This window comes from Felis catus, chromosome D1, assembly GCF_018350175.1.
Source record: "Felis catus isolate Fca126 chromosome D1, F.catus_Fca126_mat1.0, whole genome shotgun sequence".
NCBI classification, from domain to species: domain Eukaryota; kingdom Metazoa; phylum Chordata; class Mammalia; order Carnivora; family Felidae; genus Felis; species Felis catus.
In genome coordinates this window covers 5,496,334-5,511,191 of record NC_058377.1, presented here as the reverse complement: position 1 = coordinate 5,511,191, position 14,858 = coordinate 5,496,334, and the positions used below count along the sequence as shown (strand labels likewise).

At 38.9% G+C, this 14,858-nt stretch overlaps 1 protein-coding gene across 1 annotated transcript in view; it reads left to right on the top strand.

Moving 5' to 3' along the window:
* Positions 1 to 14,858, top strand: part of GUCY1A2 (guanylate cyclase 1 soluble subunit alpha 2) — a 307,596-nt gene that overhangs the window by 275,203 nt on the left and 17,535 nt on the right. The gene's annotated exons all lie outside the window — the stretch shown is intronic.

The window sequence follows — 14,858 nt, the reverse complement described above, 5'->3', positions numbered from 1 at the left end:
AATCTCAGGACTAAATATGCCTAAAACTATAGCCCTGTCATTTTGTGCTGCTTTAACAAAGTGCCATTGTCTGGGCAGCTTATAGACAACATAAATGTATTTCTCACAGTTGTGGATGCCAGAAGTCCAAGATCACAGTGCCAGCATTGTTGGGTTCTGTTGAGAGCTTCCCTATGGCTTTCTGATAGCTTCTCTCTCATTTTGTCTTCACGTAGCAGAAAGAAAGAGTCCCATAGGACTCTCATAAGGGCACAAATCTCATTCATGAGGTCTCAACCCTCACAAACTTAACCTAGTTCTAACTCCATCCCAAAGGTCCCACTTCCTAATACCATCACATAGCAGGGTAGGATTTAAACAAATTAATTCATTCCATAACAAGGAATGAATTACACTTTTATATTTAAGAAGAAGTGGAGTCCTTTGCTTGAGAAGGATGTTAAGGAAAAGTTCTAAGAAACATGGAATTTTTATAGAGATGTCTGCAGACATAGTTACCCCCCGAATAATCTCTTAAAAAATTGGGCACTCACGAGGTGTAATCCTTAACATCAATAGAAGACCAGCACCAAGTATAAGGTTCCACAAACCACGTTGTGCAGGCTTGAGTTTGTTGTAGTGCATAGACCCTGTTCTCCTGTGTTCTATACTAGGAATCTCATCTTGGTTCAGGGATTACTTTCCTGTGTAATTTTTTGCAAACAGGATAATGTTTCTGGGTTTGGTCTCTTAATCTCTACAATGAGCTGGTGGTGACCAAGGTGGTCTCTAAAATATCTTTTAGCCCATGTGTCTATTTTTCAGGTAAGAGGAAAGTGAGACTTTGGTTAAATAAGTCAACAAGAATGCATGGCTAGATAAGTGTGGAGTAAGAATTCAATTCATACTCTAGAGCCTTATGCTGGGCTGCCTGCATTCTTCTCCTTGGCTAAATCATCTCTGCTGGTCAGTAATGAATGATACAGAATGATAATCTCTGAATAGGACTTACCTTGATAAGTGGATTTTCTCTGCAAAAGAGTGGTGCAGAGAGCAAAAGGGAGGAAACCAGAATCAGAAAGGGGATCTTGTTCTTGTTCCTTTCCCATCTCTTGCTACCCTGGAGTTTTCTTCATACTCAGGATGGTGAAGAAGAGGTATGTTCTTCTGAAAATATTTACCTGGTGTCTCCATACTTCTACCCACATCGGTTTCTCTAACTCTGGATCTGAACACAAGTGTATATTACAACGATGTGTCAAATACAGTTCTCCATGTTAAACAGAAAACTGTCTTTTGTTTATGGGAACTTGTCTCTAATGCATATAATAAAATCACTAATAATACTGGCAATTTTCCAGAATGCACCTTTCTACTGTACTGAGATATGTGTGGAATAATAGAAGAAAGATGGTTACTTGTGTATATTTTTCTGTCCATGTAAATGTTGGTAGTTACTAACACTAGTTCAGAACACTAGCTGGAAAATTTTCTATGCCTTTTGTTGGTATAATTATTATAGAAGAAAGAGTTACTATATTTTAGATACTTAATCTTTATGCAGATACTAAATGTAGGGGAAGATTCCCAAAAAGCTTCAGAAAATTCCTATCTAGTATTTTACCTGTAGTTTTCTGTTTTTTAAAAATCAAAATGCTTATGCACTGGGCATTTGATGTTTAAAGGAAATGAGAAGTATTTGGCCCATTATTTTACACTGTCCTGTTAGTCTTTTAAGTGAATTTATTGATCATCTTATCCATCGTAGAAGCACCAAAACAGTAAACACTGTATTTTACAAAAAAAAAAAAAATAGTAATAACAGTGAAGACAAATGACTTAATTGTTTTCCTAAAAGGAAAACTTGAGTTGTGCCTCAAGAACTATATTTCTACTTCAACATAACTCATCATAAGGGAAATACAAATCAAAACCAAAATGAGATTCCACCTCACACCTGTCAGAATGGCTAACCTTAACAACTCAGGCAACAACAGATTTTTTTTCCATATATGAAATTTACTGTCAAATTGGTTTCCATACAACACCCAGTGCTCATCCCAAAAGGTGCCCTCCTCAATACCCATCACCCACCCTCCCCTCTCTCCCACCCCCCATCAACCCTCAGTTTGTTCTCAGTTTTTAAGAGTCTCTTAAGGCAACAACAGATTTTGGCAAGGATGCAGAGAAAGAGGATCTCTTTTGCATTGTTGGTGTAGCCACTCTGGAAATGCAAGCTGGTGCAACCACTCTCGAAAAGAGTATGGAGATTCCTCAAAAAACTAAAAATAGAACTACCCTATGACCCAGCAATTACACTACTAGGCATTGATCCATGGGATACAGGTATGCCGTTTTGAAGGGGCACATGCACCCCCATGTTTACAGCAGCACTATCAACCATAGCCAAAGTATGGAAAGAGCCCAAATGTCCCTCTATGGATGAATGGATAAAGAAAATGTGGTATATATATACAATGGAGTATTACTCAGTAATCAAAAAGAATGAAATCTTGCCATTTGCAACTACGTGGATGGAACTGGAGGGTATTATGCTAAGTGAAATTAGTCAGAGAAAGACAAAAAATCACATGACTTCACTCATATGAGGACTTTAAGAGACCAAACAGATGAACATAAAGGAAGGGAAACAAAAATAATATAAAAACAGGGAGGGGGACAAAACAGAAGAGACTCATAAATATGGAGAACAAACAGGGTTGTGGGAGGGGGGATGAGCTAAATGGGTAAGGGGCATTAAGGAATCTACTCCTGAAATCATTGTTTCACTATATGCTAATTTGGATGTAAATTTAAAAAAATAGAAAATTAAAAAGAAAATTATATTTCTACTTTTCTAATTAGAGATAGTAGCATTAATATTACCTTCTTAAATGTGCCAATAAAAGTCTCATCTAGCAAAAGTGAATGATATATGAATTCTCAACCTGCACTAAATGTTAGAGACATAAATAAACTTTGAAATGAATTAGATCTAAATCTTTCTTTTTCCACGAGGACATTGAGAACCAGAGAATCTAAGTGATTTAACCAAGGTTATTAGTTAATTTTCTTCTATGTCACCTGGATGGAGGTGGGTGGGAATGACACTAAAATTTAAGAGGTGAGATTTCCATGGTTTATCATCCTCTTCTCCTGTCTCATCTCTATTACTGCCTTGCCTTCTGTGGGACTGAAGTCATTAAAACTCTGTGTATATCTCCTTACAGTTTATCTAAGCTACTTCTACATCTGATTGGTTCAAGAATATAAAATATAGAGAACATAGAATTCCTTAAAATTGATGTGGTCCTAATTTTGAAATAATGAAGTCAACAGAGAATTGTTCATTTTTCAAAATAAATGCGCATATTTTCTTTTTCTACTCTGTCCCTTAATAATGGACTTGTTTTTAAGAAATCATTTTGATCAGAGACATAAAAACGTGTGAGGCAATTATTTAACTGACACGAGTTGACTACAGTTATCTTTTCAAATCTCTCATTTGACGTATCTTTTTACAGTTCTATCAATAGACACGAAAAACATTTTAGTGTTTTGAATCTCTTGGTATTTAGTCTGTTGATGGAGTTTTTAGGCTGTTAAAGGTCAGAATTGATAATGTTCACAGAATCCAGTGGGGCAGAATCATGGTTTTGTTTGTTTGTTTGTTTTAAATTCAAGTTAGTTAACATACGTTGTAGTCTTGGCTTTAGGAGTAGAACCCAGTGATTCATCACAAAGTGCCCTCCTTAATGCCCGTCACCCATTTAGCCCATCCCACCCACGCCTCTCCTTCAGCAATCCTCAGTTCTCTATAATTAAAAGTCTCTTATGCTTTGCCTCCCTCTGTGTTTTTATCTTATTTTTCCTTCCCTTCTCTTAGATGTGGAATCATCTTTAGCTATTTAGGATCCTGAAATTCATGAATTTAACAGACATTTGTTTTGCCATTCAAGTAGGAAATGCATGCCAGAATGTACCCTCTCGCAAAACACCAGGCATGCAGACTATGGAATCCATAGTAAGCACACTTGGCTGTCAACATGTAACTCAGGATGCTTGCAGAAAAAAATGAGTCACAGCATCAGCATAGGGCTCTCTGCCCTGTATTTTTCAGAGGACATACAGGAAGACTATCCCTTTCTGAGGATTAACTTGAGTTAAAAACCCATAAATTGATAATTCTACAGAATTGCCACAAAATCTGCAACTTCAAGTGTTTGTGACCTTAAAATGCGTACATATTTGGTGAGATCCTTCTTGCTGTATTTCATAGTGAGCTGGAGTCTTACTGTCCTTATTTGGACAAGAGTGTTATTTCCAGAGCATGAACTACTGAGTTTCAAGGGATTTTAGGCTCTCTAGCTGACTCAATAACTATAGTTGCATTGGGCCTGTCTTCAAACCACATCAGATCTCAGAGCAAAGAGCAATGAAGCACAAAGCAAAAATACAGAGACTTCCATTTCTTCCACTGAGTTGGAAAGATGAATAGGAAAAATTCAGGACCTACAGAACTCTTTAAAAAACATAAAGAATCTTCATCATTTTTTATTTTCATTTTTCAGAACTGTCATCTTTCTCCAGCATTCAAAGGCATAGTGTCCAAAGCCACCGTAATAGAGTCCAGATACTTTCCTTATCAAAAAGATATTCAGATGGATAATTAGCAACAGCAGAGACTTCTAATGTAAGACAGCAGACAGATGCCTGACTTTATCATTAATATTTTCTCAAACAATAGTAAAATGATAGTAAAGGTGTAAAAGAAGTACAGCCCTCTCCCAACATACAAGGAATGGAAGAGAGCAAGATGGAGAGTGTATACGTAAGTGGTATTTGACTTTGTCCAGAGGACAAAGCTGAAGTCTAGGGTTCTGATAAAAAAGGTACCAGTAAGAGGCAACCATATTCACTCTAAATCTAGATATTGGCCAATTCACTCAAATACACGAACACAGAATGAGAGAAAGGAACTAACAAGAGGGTTAATTTACCAAGTACAACATATAATGGAGAAGATTTCCAGAATAAGTACAGGAAGTAGAAACCACTCCAACTATTTTAAGCAGGAAGAGATTTCATACAATGAATGATGTGTTTACAGAATCAGTGAAATGGGACAAAGAGCAGATTCTAAACTGGATATCTCAAAATGATGCCTTACATGCAAAACTGGCTAGTTAGGCAAGCCCCTACCCCTGAGGTTGCCACTAGAGCCATGGCCACTCCCATTGCTGCCTTTGAGCATCAGGAAACTGAAAAGTGGATACATTCCAGTGATTAGGCAATTATGTGAGAAAGTCACCAATAGGTGAGAAAAGCCCACTTTATGAGACTCAGGGAACTAGAAGCTGGAGACATCTTCTGCAAAATTCTAATCTTGACAGTGTTAACAGTTGCCAAAGGAAAATGGAGTCTACTTCACTTCTTCCATTTAAAATGGGCAAATTTGGGGCACCTGGGTGGCTCAGTCAGTTAAGCGTCCGACTTCGGCTCAGGTCATGATCTCACGTTCTGTGAGTTCGAGCCCCGCGTCGGGCTCTGTGCTGACAGCTCAGAGCCTGGAGCCTGTTTCAGATTCTGTGTCTCCCTCTCTCTCTGACCCTACCCCGTTCATGCTCTGTCTCTCTCTGTCTCAAAAATAAATAAACTTTAAAAAAATTAAAAAAAAATAAAATGGGCAAATTCATCTAACTGTAAGAACCTAATAATCACACACAAACAGTGGTAGGGAATTTGGGGAAATCTAGTTTTCTATCTGGGTAATGATGTGCTTACCTGAAACTCCATTACTAAGAAAGAATACAGTTGAGGGGACAAGTAACTTGAGAAGGATATCAGAGGTTTGCATTCCTTGAGATTTTGAACCAAAATTGTTCTATATTTCGGCAAGTGAACATGGCGGGGGGGGGGGGGTAAGTAAAAGTCTACATACTGAACAGTGATATTCCTAGCTGATTTCCTTCCATTCAGCTTTCAAAATGCTGTAAGCTAGGTATAATGCAATGGAGATGTTTGCAACATTAGTACTTGGACAAATTAGCTGAAGGGAAAACCACTAAATATATTTTTTATTTGGGGAGCATAATGGCATAGTCAGGGGAGACTCACAATTCCACAGTCTTACTACATTTATGACAAAGCCTCCAATCAGATTTTAATGTCTCACAGTTAAATAGAAGGAGACTTTGAGGAATATTAGTCATTTCTTGAATGCCTTTAATATGAAAGAGACCAAAACAAACAAGAAAAAAAAGTTAGTTATTTAATGTCTGGAGAAGCAGAAACAATACAGAGAACAACCACTAAAACCAAAAATCAATAAAAGATTGATTAATATTGTCATAGGTTTCAGATCATAATTAAGAGCACAGCACAGCAGAAAAGAAACAATCCTATAACATGAATGAGCTTTGGAAATTAAAAATGCCATATGTGAACTTTTAAAATTCTATAGAAGAATGAAAAGGTAATACTGAAAGCAATCTCGTAGAAAATACAAGAGAAAAATGAGCAAGTAGATAAGATAGAAAGGAAAACAAGTTGAAGGATCAATTTACCAAGCCCAATGTCTGATCAATTTACCAAGCCCAATGTCTGATTAAGCAGAAATCCAGAAAAAGAACACATACAGGAAAAACATAAGAAATCATCAAAGAATTAACAACAACAATAACAAAATTCCCAGAACTAAAACATCTAACTTTCTATATTAAAACGTTCCACTAGGGGTCATTTTAATGATTAAAAAAGATGCATTGATGGAGTTGTGGTCCAAGATGGTGACGCAGGAAGACCCTAAACTCCCCTCCTCCATGGATGCACCAAACCTACACCTATTTATAGAGCAATTCCTCCTGAAGAACTGAGGGATAACTGAACAGTTTCTGCACAACAAGAGGTAGACCACTTAAGACAAGAGCAAAAGAAACAGATATAGTAATGAAGGGATTGCCCACCTCCAATACTACCATTCACAGTGGGGAGGGATAGTACTGAAGAAACTGTGAGCATATTTGTCTGCGTTGTGGAAAATAAGAAAAGCTATAGCTTAAAACGTAAACTAGAACATAGAGGAAGCAGAACACAACCCAGACCCCTGCCATATGTTGGGGAACTATTGGGACTCTCTCTAGTTAAGAGGGGCTGATGAGGGCCACTGTTTGCATTCCTGCTCTAACTTGTTGGTGTGGACAGGACAGAGTCTGAGTGTAATAACCAACCTGTTGCTTCTGCAAGCCCTGGATCCCTAGCCCACAACAGCCCCAGATATCCTGGGACATTAAAAAAAAAGACATAGTTTCAAATAACAACTAGAATATAAAAGATCCTGCCCTAGAGTATGGCCAGGGGAGTTGCTGGAACTCTCTCCAGATGGAAAGGGCTGGCAAATACTATGGTTTATATCCCCACCCCCTCACACACCTTGAGAGCAAAGACAAGAGCACTGTCCTGGCCTCCCTACTAGCCTACAACCTCAGTGACTCTTATGCTCCAAGTCCACACCAGCCTTACCTGTTCTACCTAGGCAACCCCCACATGGCATACAACAGGACACCCATGGTCTGTGATCACTATAGCTCCAGCCATCTCACCAAGGTGACAAAGATGCAAAGCACCCTGTAACATTCTATGTCCACACCACGTTGGTCCCAGACAACTTCCAGGGTGCCCTGTAACCTCCTCATCCATGCCTGTTTTGGCTACAGGCAGCTGGCCAGAGGCCCTTGAGTGGAGTGCCACAGGACCCCCCAACACCCGCCTCTGATCCAACTGTTCTACTAGGTCACCTCCTGTGCAAAGCACTCAGGAAACCACCAGCCCACACCTATCTTGGCTCCAGCTATCCTGCCAGGGTACCCCTAGTGCAAGGCACTCCAAGACCCTTGGCTTGTACTCACTTCAGCTTCATGTGTCCTTCCAGGGGCCCTCTGCATAAAAAGCCCCATGTCTCTCTGGGCAGTGCCCACTTCAGCTCCAGTCATTCCTCCAGGGTGGACCCAATTCAGAAAGCCTTGGGACTCCCAGCCCATGAGAGATGCAGTTTCAACCAGCTAGCCAAAGTCAGCAGGCATATATAGTGTTTATAGGAGATGACCATATAAAGATCATTCCTTCAAGTTTAGAAGTACCAGTTCAGCCTAATTCATAGAAACAAACACAGAAAGTCAAGGAAAATGAAGAGATAGAGGGATATGCTTCACATGAAAGAATAAGACAAAACCTCAGAGAAAATAATGAAGTGAAATGGAGATAAGCAATCTGACAAGGAGTTCAATGTCATGTTCATAAAGTTGCTTATTGGACTGGAGAGAAGAGTGAATGAGCTCCGTGAGAACAAAGCAATAGAAAATATAAAAAACAACCAGAGTTGAGAAATATAATAACTGAAAGGAAAAATACATGAGAGGCAATCAATAATGATTTAGAGGAGGCAGAAAAGCAGATCAGCAATCTGGAAGACAAGGCAATGGAAAGCCCCCAAGCCAAACAGCAAAAAGCAAAAAAAGAATTAAAAAAATGAAGATATATTAAGGATCTCTTGGGCAACATGAAGTGAAAAAACATTTGTGTTGTAGAGGGTCACAGAGAAGAGAGAAAGGGGCAGAAAACTTTGATGAAATAATAGTGAAAAAAGCACACAGAATTCTAAACAAGATAAACCCAAGGAGGACCACACCATGATTAAAGATAGAAAAGCAACTAGTTATGTACTATGAAAACAATATAAGCCTAACTTCTACATGCCAAGGTTGATTCAGAATACAAACAGAAATAAAGGGTTTCCCAAACAAAACCTAAAGGACTTCATCACTAAACATGCCTTAGCAGAAATGTTAAAAGTGACTTATTTAAATGGAAAAGAAAAGGCCATAATTAGAAATAAGAAAATTGTTGGGGCACCTGGATGGCTCAGTCGGTTCAGTGTTCAACTTTGGCTCAGGTCATGATCTTGCAGTTTGTAAGTTCAAGCCCCGCTTCAGAGCCTGGAGCCTGCGTCAGATTCTGTATCTCCCTCTCTCTCTGCCCCTCCCTGACACTCTCTCTCTCTCTCTCTCTCTCTCTCTCTCTCTCTCAAAAATAAACATTAAGAAAACTAAAAAAAAAACAAGAAAATTATGAAAGAAAAAATCCCATGATAAAAGCAAACACACAGTAAAAATAGTAGAACAATCAACTTATAAAGCTATTATGAGGATTAAAAATGGAAGTACTAAAATCAATTACATCAAAAAAGTTAAGAGGACTCACAAAATAAGATGTAAAATATGACAACACAGACATGAAATGTGGAGTCAGAGAGTAATCTGCTGGAGAGAATGTGGAAAAGTGGAAAAAACAACAGGGACTGAATTAAAAAGGGAGAAAGGAGAAAGGAGAGGGTTTAAATTCCATTAAGACTCTATAAACAGGGGGAGCACAGAGTCTGAAACTCCACAGGTCAATAACTGGTGGTGCTCTGGTGAGAAGGGCAAATCCCTGGAAGCAGTGTGAAGTCCGGAGTCTTTGGGCCACACGAGGAGAAGCAGTTTCCCTGCAGGGAGGACATCTGGTAGAGGCTGTGTGGCCCCCCCCATAGGCAAAGGCCCCAGTGGACCCTGGAGAACAATCACATTCCCTGGTGCTGGAACAAGGTCATTAAGGGTGAAGCCTGGTGCCAGGTGTGTGTTGTGATTTTCCATAATCCCTGAAACGCTGCTGCTACACGATCACGTGAACTTTTTCTGGGGTGAGCTGGTACCCAGCCGCAGTCTCTAGGCATCAGCAGCGGCATGGTCTCATTAACATTCCTGGGTGCTGCCAGCACCCAGCCATTGCTCGGTGAGACTCTCCCACAGAGAGTCTGGTCAAAGCCACAGTCCCTGAGAAGTAAGGGGTTGGGAAAAGCAGCTGCATCTGAGATAGAACTCAGGAGGGAGGTGTTGCCTGGGGCTTGGTCACAAACCATGGAAAAGTGGGGAGTGGACAGAAGCCAAGGACAGGTGCATGATTGCTGATCAGGGAGAACAGAGTTCTGATACCAGGGACAGGGTAGCTGGGTGACACCACGTTCACCACTCTCACGCATGCACAAACACACCTGCAAGTGCCTCAACAATCCACCCCAATAAGCTAAGCAGTGCCATCTAGTGGAGAATAAAGCTGTTACACTAAGCCCCACCCAACTGGGCCAACTTTGCTCTTCAGGAACACAAGTCTCTCCACCTGCTTAGTTTAAGGGCTATAAATCAATTCATGGCTTGACTTCTAGGGGAAAACGATGTAATTCCAATTGTATTTCAGTCTGTTCCCTGGTCCATCTATTCAATTTTCTTATTTTCTCCTTTTTATTTCCTTTTTCTTGAATACAGACAGAAAAAATATTTTTATTTTAAATTTCTATTAAATAGATATATTTTAAATTTTTTCTACTGTATTTTTTACTTTTTTGTAAATTTTTCAAATTATATTTTACATCCATTATTTCATTTTATTCTATTTCAGTGTATTCATTTTTTTCAAATTTTCAAATGATTTCTTTCCCTCCCCCTTTTTCCTCTAATCTATCAAGACCCTTTCAACACCCAGACCAAAACACACCTTGAATCTAGCACCATTTATTTGATTTGTATGTGTGTGTGTTTTAATTTTAATTTATTTTAATTTTAATTTTTCTTTACCTCATTAATTCCTTTTCTTAATTCAAAATATGAAATGAAGGAATTCACCCCAAAAGAAAGAGCATGAAGAAATGACAGCCAGGGACTTAACCAACACAGATAGAAGCAAGATGTCTGAACCAGAATTTAGAATGATGATAGTAAGAATACTAGCTGGAGTTGAAAATAGATTAGAATCCCTTTCTGCAGAGATAAAAGTAGTAAAAGCTAGTCAGGATGAAATTAAAAAAATGCGATAACATAGTTGGCAATCTCAAATGACGCCACGGCAGCAAGGATGGATGAGGCAGAGCGGACATTCAGCAATATAGAACACAAACTTATGGAGAATAATGAAGCAGAAACAAAGAGGGAGACTAAGGCAAAAGAGCACGACTTAAGAATTAGATAGATCAGTGACTCATTAAAAAGAAAACAATGTCAGGGACTCCTGGGTGGCTCCGTCAGTTAAGCGTCTGACTTCAGCTCAGGTCATGATCTCACAGTCCATGAGTTCAAGCCCTGCATCAGGCTCTGTGCTGACAGATCAGAGCCTGGAGCCTGTTTCTGATTCTGTGTCTCCCTGTCTCTCTGATGCTCCCCCGTTCAAGCTCTGTTTCAAGAAAATAAATAAACGTCGGGGCGCCTGGGTGGCTCAGTCAGTTAAGCATCTCACTTCGGCTCAGGTCATGATCTCATGGTCCATGAGTTCGAGCCCCGCTTCGGGCTCTGTGCTGACAGCTCAGCGCCTGGGGCCTGCTTCAGATTCTGTGTCTCCCTCTCTCTCTGACCCTCCCCTGTTCATGCTGTGTTTCTCTCTGTCTCAAAAATAAATAAACATTAAAAAAATAAATAAACGTAAAAAAAAATTAAAAAAGAAAAAAGGGACAATGTCAGAATCATAAGGTCCCAGAAGATGAAGAGAGGGAAAAAAGGGAGCAAATCATAGTGGAAAACTTTCCTAACCTGGGGAAAGACACAGACATCAAAATCTAGGAAGCACAGAAGACTCCTATTACATTCAACAAAAAACAGCCATCAACAAGGCATATCATAGTCAAATTCACAAAATACTCAGGCGAGGAGAGAATCACGAAAGCAGCAAGGGAATAAAAGTCCTTAACCTACAAGGGAAGACAGATCAGGTTTGCAGCAGACCTATCCTCCTCAGAAACTTGGCAGGCCAGAAAGGAGTGGCAGGATATGCCCAATGTGCTGAATCAGAAAAACATGCAGCCAAGTATTCATTATCCAGCAAGGCTGTCATTCAAAATAGAAGGAGAGATTAATGTTTCCCAGACAAACAAAACTTAAAGGAGTTCACGACCACTAAACCAGCCCTACAAAAAATTTAAAGGGGGAGTCTCTGAGGGAGAAAAGACGAAAATACACACATACATGCTTGCATACATACGCACACATACATACATACATACCAAAAGCAACAAAGACTAGAAAGGACCAGAGACCACCACCAGACACTCCAACTCTACAAGAAACATAATGGCAATAAACTAATATCTTTCAGTACTCACTCTAAACGTCAATGGACTAAATCCTCCAATCAAAAAACAAAGGGTAACAGAATGAATAAGAAAACAAGATCCATCTATATGTTGTTTACAAAAGACCCACTTTAGACCTAAAGACACCTTCAGACTGAAAGGGGATGGAGAACCATCTACCATGCTAATGGTTGCCAAAAGAAAGCTGGAGTAGCCACACTTATATCAGAAAATCTAGACTTTAAAATAAAGACTGTAATGAGAGATGAAGAAGGGCATTATATCATAATTAAGGGGTCTATCCGCCAAGGAGACCTAACAATTGTAAACATTTATGCTCCAAATGTGAGAACACACAAATAAATCAATTAATCAACACCCCACTTACAGCAATGCACAGATCATCTAATCAGAAAATCTAGAAGGAAACAATGGTTTTGAATGACACACTGGACCAGATGGACTTAACACATATATTCAGAATATTTCATCCTCAAGCAGTGGTATATACATTCTTCCCAGTGCACATGGAACATTCTCCAGAATAGACCACATTCTGGGACACAAATCAGTCCCCAACAAATACAAAAAGATCAAGATAATACCATGCATATTTTCAGACCACAATGCTATGAAACTCAAAATCAACCACAAGAAAAAATTTGGAAAGACAACAAATACTTGGAGACTAAAGAACATCCTACTAAAGAATGAATTGGTAACCAAGAAGTTAAAGAGGAAATTTAAAAATACATGGAAGCCAATGAAAATGATAACACCACAGCCCAAAACCTCTGTGATGCAGCGAAGACGGTCATAAGAGGAAAATATATAACAATCCAGGCCTTACTAAAGAAGGAAGAAAGGTCTCAGATACACAACCTAACCTTACACCTTAAAGAGCTGGAAAAAGAACAGCAAATAAAACCCCAACCAGCAGAAGACAGGAAATAATAAAGATTAGAGCAGAAATTCATGCTATAGAAACCAAAAACAAAACAAAACAAACAAACAAACAAACCCCAAAAAACCCATTAGAACAGATCAATGAAATCAGAAGCTGGCTCTTTGAAAGAATCAACAAAACTAATAAACCACTCGCCAGTTTGATCAAAAAGAAAGAAGGAAAGGACCCAAATAAATAAAATCAAGAATAAAAGAGGAGAGATCACAACTAACATAGCAGAAATAAAAACAATAGAGAATATTATGAGCAATTATATGCCAATAAAATGGGCAGTCTGGAAATAATGGATGAATTCCTAGAAACATGTAATCTACCTAAACTGAAACAGGAAGAAATAGAAACTTTGAACAGACCCATAACCAGTAAAGAAATTGAATTAGTAATCAAAAATCTCCCCCCCAAAACAGAGTCCAGGGCCAGATGGCTTTCCAGGAAAATGCTACCAAACACTTAAGGAAGAGTTAAAACCCATACTCTTGAAGCTACTCCAAAAAATAGAAATGGAAGGAAAACTTTCAAACACTTTCTATGAAGCCAGCATTGCCTTGATTCCAAACCATAGAAAGACCCTACTAAAAAGGAGAACTATGGACCAATTTCCCTGATGAACATGCATGCAAAAATCCTCAACAAGATACTAGCCAACCAGATCCAACAATACATTAAAAAAATTATTCACCACGACCCAGTAGGATTTATACCTGGGATGTAGGGCTGGTTCAATATCTGCAAAACAATCAATGTGATACATCACATCAATAAAAGAAAGACAAGAACCACACGATCCTCTCAATAGATGCAGAGAAAACATTTGACAAAATACAGCATCCTTTCGTGATAAAAACCCTCAAGAAAGTAGGGATAGAAGGAGCACACCTTAAGATCATAAAAGCCATATATGAATGACCCAATGCTAATATCATCCTCAAAGGGGAAAAACTGAGAGCTTTCCCCCTAAGGTCAGGGACAAGACAGGGATGTCCACACTCACCACTGTTATTCAACGTAGTATTGGAAGTCTTAGCCTCAGCAATCAGACAACACAAAGAAATAAAAGGCAACCAAATTGGCAAGGAGGTCAAACTTTGACTCTTCACATGTGATATGATACTCTATATGGAAAACCCAAAAGATTCCACAAAAAACTGCTAGAACTAATACATGAATTCAGCAAAGTTGCAGGATATAATATCAATGCACAGAAATCTATTGCATTCCTATAGAGCAACAATGAAGCAACAAAAGAGAAATAAGGAATCAATCCCATTTACAATTGCACCAAAACCCATAAAATACCTAGGAGTAAATCTAACCAAGGAGGTGAAAAATGTATCCACTGAAAACTATAGAAAGCTTTTGAAAGAAATTGAGGAAGACACCAAAAAATGGAAAAATATTCCATGCTGCTGGATAGGAAGAACAAATATTGTTACAATGTCAATACTACCAAAAGCACTCTACATATTCAATGCTATACCTATCAAAATAACAGAAGCATTTTTCACAGAGCTAGAACAAACTGTCCTAAGATTTGTATGGAACCAGAAAAGACCCCGAATAGCCAAAGCGATCTTGAAAAATAAAACCAAAGCAGGAGGCATCACAATCCTGGACTTCAACTTGTATTACAAAGCTGTAATCATCAAGACAGTATGGTAATGGCACAAGAACAGACACTCAGATCTTTGGAGCAGAATAGAGAACCCAGAAATGGACCCAGAAACCTAAGGCCAACTAATCTTCGACAAAGCAGGAAAGAAT